Genomic DNA, 9,774 nt, shown 5'->3' on the forward strand with positions numbered 1-9,774 from the left:
CTTTTACTTACATATCAGTCGATAAGGGATTACTGTGATATCCTGTTGATGTTTCTTAAGGCACTTGATTAGGTGTGATACGGTATCATTCCTTATGGTATACTGTAGATAAGTATTTTAGAAAATGACAAGAATAAATCTAAATTATTCAGAGGTTCCAGTTTCGGCTTAGACATAAATACAGGACCATTTGCAAAGAAGAAAGGGTGCGTTTCTACAGCCTCGTTATAGTAACCATGAATACCAATCTCTGAATTACTGGTTACTAAACATAAATATCCTATAAAATTTAATATATTTCTTTAATTTTTAATACATACATGAGTTAGTAGTTCTAAATTATGAATCATCCTACCTGTGATATTACACTTTTCCTTATAATATCATCACTCAAGTGAACAACATTAAGATCATGTAAACCATGTCATCCTATCTTACTGTGAAGATACTTAGTTATGTTATCTGACATTATAAAAATATCATCAAATTCAAGTCCTTTTATTCACATCACATGGCCACGACGATCTGGTTCTTCGTTATATAATGTTCTAAAATTTGTCGTACATATAGGATGTACAAACCGTGATATCAAGGTATCAGTTCTTCCTTCCCAAGGGACAGTTTCATTAAAATTCTGATAGAATTAAAAATTAATTATTAATATTCTAACAATCATATATGTTAAATACATTATAGTCAACGATATATACCTGAGCGAATGTAGGGGTGATTCCTTGATAATTATAAATGTCATCAGCCCACATCATTGTGCCACTTCTTTGTACTCCAGCCTCTAGATTAACAGCCTAAACAAACATACAAAATTTTATAGAAGCTGTACAAAATATAGTATATATGCGCAATATTGAAGCGTTCAAGGGGATATGAAGGTAATGTACATCACATACACGTGTACTCTCATGCAACAAAATACAATTAGATTTAATAGTATAAGCTCTTTTATTCATCATAATAGATTGGAAATTTAAGTGTCTTACGAGGGTGAGTAAAAAGTTACCCGCTCTGTCGGTGTAGAATTTATTTTAAGCAATTGTCAAAAAAGACATACATCATTTTTTGACATAATCACTCAATTTCTGTATACACTTTGTCCATTTGCTGAACGACCTTCGTATTTTCTCATTAAAAAATGTTTTGGGCTGAGCTGCGAACCACGAATGCATCGTCGTCTTCACCTTTTCATCAGCTTTTTCGGCATCCATCTCGCACAAACTTTTTAACACCCAAATCTGTCGTGCACTATTGCATAAGCAGAGCCGTGGCTGATTTGCAAATGATTTGCCACATTATCCAGCGTCACTCGTCTATTCCATAGAGCATAAGTTCATGAGCACGTTCAATGTTGTCATCGTGGATGTGGACGGGCGTCCAGCTGTTTTTTCATAACACTTGTGCGATCTTCTTTGAACTTTTGTGCCCATTCAAACACACTTCGTGACAAAACACTTTCTCCATAATGTGCATTAAATCTTTGATAAATATAGGCATCAAACATAACCTCCGACCACAAGAAACGAATCACAGCATCCTGCACTGTTTTCCTGCAAATCACCATTGCAAAGCGCCATTACTCGCGCAACGGTCACAAACGAATTGACGTAACACAATGTAACCTACGCAGCAGCACTGAACAGATATTGACGTCATACGAAGAGTGCAGATGGATCAATACGGTCGACAGAAGTTTTAACTATCTGGAGTGCGGATAAATTTTTACCGAGAGTCGTATAGGAATCTATAATCTGTAAGTACACCTTTGGCTGAATGGAAATTTCTCTTACATATAGTCAAAAATGCAGAAACAGTGTATTGAATTGGAAAGTGATAAAAAATAAGTGAAGTTTCGAGGTTGCATGTGATTGCATGAGTACACAGGACGTTTTTAGCGAATAAAAAATAATTTTGAAAGACACGAGACTTATCTTGTATTTTATGCACTCTCTGTGTCCGAATTTCCAGAAGCTCTCTATCTTATGAAGTGTTTTAGATTAGCCGGAAAATTTTGTATGTACATACAAGAAGTATACGATCTAAGTGGAATATTCCATTATTCTCTTGATACAACAGAAACGAAATTTACAGAACTTCTCAGAAAGTTGGTTTATTATTACCAAATTAATAGAATTAATATACGTTTATCATCTTTACATACCTAAGTTGTGGAGGTTTATCGTGCGTAAAAAATTAGTGTCGTTTCAAAGTTACATTTCGTACATTTTAAGCCTATAATTTGTAACGTACAAAACAATGTAAATTTGAGCTGTTTCTTATCTCCACAATAAGAAAATCCAACTTTACGTTTTTTACACAATGATATTTATGGAACAGTAATATCATATTATTGCATCGCTTGGAGAATGAAGTCAAGGTACGATGTGACCCTAGTGTAAACGCTGGGATACCCAGCTGTGCCGCACTTATAAGCATAAGACACAATACCTATTAAATACGAGGTTAATTCATGTTGTATCAGCAGTGGTCCGCCGCGGTCAGCCTGAAAGGATCGTTAAATTTTTAATCAAAGATACTGAAATATATCGATCGAATTGTATTGAAATTATACTTATATACAGTAATAATCTTCTATTGACTTGTGTATTGAAATGCTCCAATTTATAATGTACATGTTATATGTATTTTGAGCAAAACTAAGATTAGAAGGAAATTAGATTAAATACCATAATGAGGTGTGAGAAGTGGGCAAAACTATTGAATTGTGTTTATCTATTATTTCTAATGTTTAAGACGTCGATTTGATGTTAATTCGAATTGACGTGTCTTCAGATACCGTATAGTTTGTAGTAACTCTGTAACTTAATTACCGTACAAGAATCCTCTCCACCCTGAGCATGTTCGGCGCATATTATACCATCAGTGATATCAGGTGCATTAGGAAATTTGGAATAAGCTATTTTGCATTCGGCGTTCTTAATCACTGGCATTTGTACTTCCATTAATGCATTACGTCGTGGTCGTCCTACGAAGAAAATAAGAAAGATATTTAAGACTGGAACTGTTTAATTTTATTATAAAATTGATATCAATTACTATATCTTAATGCTCCCTATCCAGCAACAAGGGGGTTATAGCCGACAAAGTTGCTCTTTCGTAGGGGCTCTTTCGTACAAATGGGATATACGTACCCTGAAAAATAAAAAAATAAATGAAAATGCAGGAAACGAATGACCAAAAGTATGAGAAAGAATTGTACACGCTTTATGACACAATATATGTGTACAGTAAGAAATTTCAGGATATGATACTTCAGTAATACTCAATAGCATATATATATATATTTGAGGACTTACTCGAAAATGGCACCTCCTCCACCAATCTAAGAATGGCAATATTATGATTGTGTATGCTTTCTATTCCATCCATATGTGCACAATGTGCTGCGGTCAAAACATGCCTAGCCGTTATCAGGGAACCTCCGCACTTCCATAGTGGTTTGTCTGGGTTTCGGGGATTACGAAAACCTAATGCAGCGATCCATGGCCAAGCGCCTAAAATGCAATAGTCATAGTTGTGAATATACATAATTTTTTCTCACATAATGAGTAACAACGATTATTATCTATTCGATATTCGATCATACAGCAGACGATAAGTACATACGTACAAATACTCTGAAATAGAGATTTGATAAAGACAGAAATTAAATTTTTATTCCACTGGAATAGAAATTATTAAATAATTCTATATAATTTCTATTTGAACTATACTGAACTATAAAGTTCAAACGTGTAATTTCTGCCCTAACAGTTTTTGATCTCTATCCATATTATTACTCCTATATCAATTTTTTATTTCAAGCAAAAAGATACTCTTCCTAACATGGAGTAGAAGAAAGAAATAATTCAAGTTAATAAGTAAAGTTACTACCGATAAAATCATAGCATTATTATTTAGTCTAATTGAAATGTACATTGATGTGCTGTTTAATGCCTTTAAAGTTCATTCTTTGCAGTAAATGGCTTATTATTAATCGGAAAGAAAGACATAAAACGTACCAAGTTCAGCTGGTTTACCATCGACCACCCTGGTATGAGAGACGTTGCTAAAACTACAGTATGGTGGTCGCCAAGCCTTATACTTATACACAGTTTTTATTAAAATTTCTCTCTTCTCTTTGTTTGGATCGTCCGGACAGCAAACGATCGTAACATTGCCCTGGTATCTGCACACTGATCGTCTATAAAAATCGGTGGCTGTACGGTACTGTATCTGCCATATTTCTTGCAGAGGTTTACATTTTCTGTAGTCAAGGCACCTGCCTTCTTGATTGTTCGGTGTGGTACATTCTGGATCAAACAATTTTAAAACATTTATACAGTTCAAAGATGCGTAAGAAAGCGACACCGATTACTCAACTTTCGAAGTAAAAAGCCGATCAAGTCCACCGGATTGCCCTACAGACACGTATTAATCCGTAAGAGTTAGTCATCATGTTGATAATAATTATCTAAAGAAACTTTTCACGTGAAAATATAAAATTTTAATTGATTAGATATTGTGTTAGCCATACTTAAGAAAGAAAATGAAAATGAATGAAATGAAAGAAAAGGACTACCTTCAACCTCATTTTTTAAATAAACACTTTGTCAGTTTTGCGGTAAATAACTTCTTAGGAATTCAGGACAGTTTTTAGTGAATCATTTTGTTTCGACCGTTCGCGGAGAGACGCGATCGCGGGATAGCACGTCAACGAGAGTTGTAAGTTCCCGTTACGATTAAATAATCGACACCACGAACTGATCGATCCCCTTATTTCGATTATGATAATAAGGGTAGTTCAATGAAATTCCACAGAATTAACACAAATAAATTAATGTTTATTTCAACAACTTATTAACTAGAAAGATATAAATGGAACAAAAAAAATGTAACTGCGTTTTGGTTGATAAGTAATGCGCGACATACCACATGTGTTGACGGTTCGACTTCTCGAAAAGTTCTGAACGCCTTTCGATTTTTTTCGTTTTTTCTGGAAGGCGACCCCCGCTACGTTCGGATCACGCCACATTCTTTTACGCGAGGTAAAATACGGGCCACGAGTCGACGTTTCTGGAAGTCGCCCTGCTTAATGAACCATGCGCTTGCCACTATAATGTTTGTTTGCCGGGCAGACGCGACGATCCGTCTGCGACATTATAGTGCCGCGATCGATAGTTAAGAATATGACCTATGGTAAGCCGCATGGCGTAACATTCTCCCCCCGTTGAGAGGGTACCGATCAAACTAGCGAGGTGTGGTTGAAGTTCCCATCTTATTTCGTCTCGGTGGCTAGTTGTTCGGGTTTCTCGAGATCGGGTTGAATTGGCAGTGGGACAAGCCTTTTGACGCCCCGATCCAAAATGCTCTTTGCCGTCTGAACTGTAGCTGTCCGGATGACACCATCGGCGCCTGGATGAACCTTGATAACTCGGCCCAGAGGCCAATGCATGGAGGGAACGTTGTCCTCTCTGAGGATGACGATTGTGCCCTTTTGGATGCTGTGTCCACCCTTGCTCCATTTATTGCGGTTGGTTAGCTCGTTCAAATACTCCTTATGCCAGCGGTTCCAAAAATGTTGTTTAAGCTGTTGGATATGCTGCCATTTGGAGAGTCGGTTCGATGGAATGTCCCTGAAATCTCGATCACGTAAGCACATTAATGAATCGCCAATGAGGAAATGTCCGGGAGTGAGGGCTAGGAGATCATTTGGATCGGTGGAGATAGAAGTTAGCGGGCGGGAATTGAGGACTGCTTCTATTTCTATGATAAGAGTATTACGGTGTTAAGCTCATATGTTTCTGTTTCTCCACTCGCGCTGCGCCATAATATCCTTTGATATTTCCGATCCTCTGGTCGTACGAGGAATTGCCGATACATTTTCTCGATGTCGCCAGTGAGTACGTACTGATGAGCGCGGAATCTAATTAATATACAAAATAAATTGTGAATTGAGTCGAGAATATAGGATTTCCCCATTTTCATGATTATCGTGATTTTTGTATAAATATATTTTTTAAGATACTAATAATTAGGTACTTATAAATTAGTATTATCAATTATTTTGCATTTATAATTCCGCCTCTAGTATAAGTGTTAATTGAAAACTAACTTTATGTTTCAAAAAGTACTAGCAAAGTCGTTGAGTAACAAGCCACTGATGCTAACACAAATAGCATTGTCGTAATTAAGTATTTCTAAATATTCATTTTTCATTTTGAACCTGTAGAAACAATTTATTATATATACTATTAGCTAAGTAATTGCATATTTAATTAAGTCGAAATATAAAACTTAGTTATTTTGATAATTTAGAAAATAAAAAACTGACAAACATTTCAATTTAATTTATGGTTGGAACAAAAGACAGTTATTTTTCATTAATTGAAATATTGCAATGCAGAGTACTTTCCAAAATACGCCGAGAGTATTCCTGATGGTGAAACGAGCGTTGCTTCATCGAACGCAGCTAAAGAAAACAACATCTATGTAGTTGGTGGTACGATGCCTGAAATAGAGGGCGATAAATTGTACAATACCTGTACTATTTGGGGTCCCGATGGAACTTTGATAGCAAGACACCGAAAGGTAAGTAATATATTCCTTTATGGCTTTGAAGTTGAAAATATTGGGGTGAAGAAAGTGACTCTATCTAGGAATAATTTAGGAATATACATATGTACATACGTATACTATAACCAATTCTATAATTTACGGTTTATAAAATACGTTATGATACGGGAAACGCCCATTTTTGTTGTAATGTGTTTGTTGTTGTATAAATTTTTCACATACGAAAGTACTTATTTTTTCTCCTTTTTAAACATTATTAAATGATAAGATTTTTTAATAAAAGAAAGTGATAAAAACGCTGTCAGTTATTAAATAAAAAATAATTAAAGTTTAGGAGTTGGTAACTTTGATATTAAATTACAAAAGTTGCAGCAATAGAATTAGCTACCACATTTTTATGTTATTAGGTACATCTATTCGACATCGACATTCCTAATAAGATTACTTTTCGAGAGAGTGATTCACTCAGTCCTGGTAACTCCCTAACGACGTTCGATGTGAAGGGCTGCAAAATAGGTATTGGCATTTGCTATGATATTAGATTCGAGGAAATGGCACGCATTTATCGGAACAAAGGTACAGTAACTTAACCGATCAATACTTAACTAGCAAAAAATTAAATATCTTTCTTAAATATATTCTATATAAAATTAATATAATCTGTAACTCTGTATAAAAAGAAGCTTAATTTAAAAAACCAGTATATTTGCTGAAAATGAAACAAATAAAAGAATTAAAAGCACAATAAGAGGACTGTCCCCGCATATTCAGAAATGATGGAATGTGAACCGTGCAACTACGAAGTTAATTGGTATTCGGTGGCTTCATATTTCCTGCTTCTCTGGGTTAGGTTGCCAAATGCTGATATATCCAGCGGCATTCAATATGACCACTGGACCATTGCACTGGTCTTTACTTCAGCGTTCCAGAGCGAATGATAATCAATTATACGTTGCCTGCATATCACCGGCTCGTGTTCCTTAAGCAAGTTACGTCGCATGGGGACATACACAGTTGACCAATCCCTGGGGAAAGATTCTTTACGATTTGGAAACTCAAGAGAATATGGCAGTCACCGATATCGGTAATTTACAGCTTAAAATTAAAAGCGAGAGATCCATGATGTAATTAATTTTTAGTCTCGTTAATTTATCGATTTAGCCATCTTCCTCTGTATTTGTTGAATTTATTAGTAAGCATTACTTATTACTTCGTATGTTTCTTTTTTCTATCAGATGTAAAAGTTGTTGAGGAAGTAAGGGCTCAGATACCTACATTTTCTCAGAGACGTACAGATTTGTACGACACTGTCTGTAAGAAGGAGTAACTCTACACTAAAAGAGAAAATGTTTTTTTATAATATTTCTACTACCATATCCTTTTTTTGTGAATTATTACTAATTTCTTATCATTTGTACTAAATGAATGACTCAATTAAGAAAACCAAAACGTTATAAATAATAATCTGTATATCTTGTGTATCAACATGTAATTGGATATTATAATAATATAGGAATGCTATAATAATATAGGATAATAATATAGGAGAATAATAATATAGAAAAAAATACATGCTTTTAAACACCTTTAATATCGATCACATAAATTGTTATAATTCACAATGATTACGCATACATAAAACACCCCTTGATAGTAAAATTTACGATCAGAAGGCAATTACGTATCGTTTAACAACATTTAATTTATAACACCTTTTAAACATTTAGACAGATTAACACATAACACTTCTTATATATAAACATCAATTCGAAGTTATCAGCTTGGAGAAATTGGTCGATTAATACCTGTAGATTGTCTGTCTCGATGAAAGACTTAAAGAGAGCAAAAACATGATAATGCCGCTAATATAATATTCCTTCTTTCTTGTATCTGTCTGCCTCTCAGGTCGTTTTACTAATTACAATAAGTAATTTCGACTTCTTTGCGCTCTCTTTTAACGTATTCGAGACCGAAAGAAATTCATATCAGTCAGTAGGCAAGGGTATAATATACATATTTTATATATAACTTATGTAGTAATGTATATATCATGTTAATTTCATATTTTTTTCAATATAGAATATTGAATATTTCAATATATTATATATATATATATATATAACTGTACATAATACATTATAGAATAACATAGTATATAATTTTATATTTTAAAAATATGAGGCATACTATTTAAGATTGTCATCGATTTAAAATCAAAGTATGAAAAGGATACCCTGGAGAGAGTAAAACACAGAATCATTCCAACTAAACATTCAGATCGTACCGACACCTAGGTATCGTCTTACAATTAAATCTCGGTCTCGAATGGATTAAAATGAAATACATACTTGCAGCTTCAACATCTTCAATATCGAGGAGATTCAAACTTTACAAATAAATGTAAATTGCGATGTAAAACAAAGCGATGTAAAAATGGAAAAAGGAGGAAAGAAGGAACAGGGAAGCAAAGAGAAGAAACGAATTTTTCATTTTCTCTTGCCAGGAATATAAGATGCTAAGTAATCTTCCTAAGTAATCTCCTCCAGCTTTTTCTAGTTTGATCAATAATTATTAGTACATGTTAGGAAAACAAATACAATTTTTGTTCTCAAGCGAGGTATAATTTAAATTTTGTATGTACACAAAAATGTTAAATATCTGTAATAAACATGGTATAATCAATTTTTTTACATAAAATTATATTGTATAGGCTATTGTTATTTAAACATTTTAAATTGGATGAAGAAAAAAAATGACGCAAATAAAACGTAGGACATTTTAATTAAAGAGACTAATATAGAGATTTATCTACTTAACTGTGATTAAATCATCTCCACTTAACGCTCTACCTCTTCTATTAATTATGCTTCGTTAAACTATGATTACAGAGTGTTTCTTCGACCAATCGCGGGGAGACGTAATCGCAAGGAGAGACGTCAACGGGGGTCGTAAATCCCCGTTACGATTATAACAATCGACACCACGAGTTGATCGATCCCCTGATTTCCGTTGAGATAATAAGGGTGATTGAGGTTGTATAACCCTGTGATTCACAGAATTATAAATTATATGTTTCCAGCACTTAGATTACACTGACGGAGAGAAATAAGTAATTAACAACTTGTCGCACGAAGCTAAGATAGATATGTGCGTTAGAGCAGGGCTCTTATAAGTGGATTCAGTGTA

General features: G+C 34.2%; 1 pseudogene; it reads left to right on the plus strand.

Annotated features, from left to right (window-relative positions):
* The first annotated feature begins 6,405 nt into the window (after positions 1-6,405).
* On the plus strand, positions 6,406-9,288 carry LOC143304181 (omega-amidase NIT2-like; annotated as a pseudogene).
* The last annotated feature ends 486 nt before the right edge of the window (positions 9,289-9,774 follow it).

This window comes from Bombus vancouverensis, unplaced genomic scaffold, assembly GCF_051014615.1.
Source record: "Bombus vancouverensis nearcticus unplaced genomic scaffold, iyBomVanc1_principal scaffold0026, whole genome shotgun sequence".
NCBI lineage: Eukaryota > Metazoa > Arthropoda > Insecta > Hymenoptera > Apidae > Bombus > Bombus vancouverensis.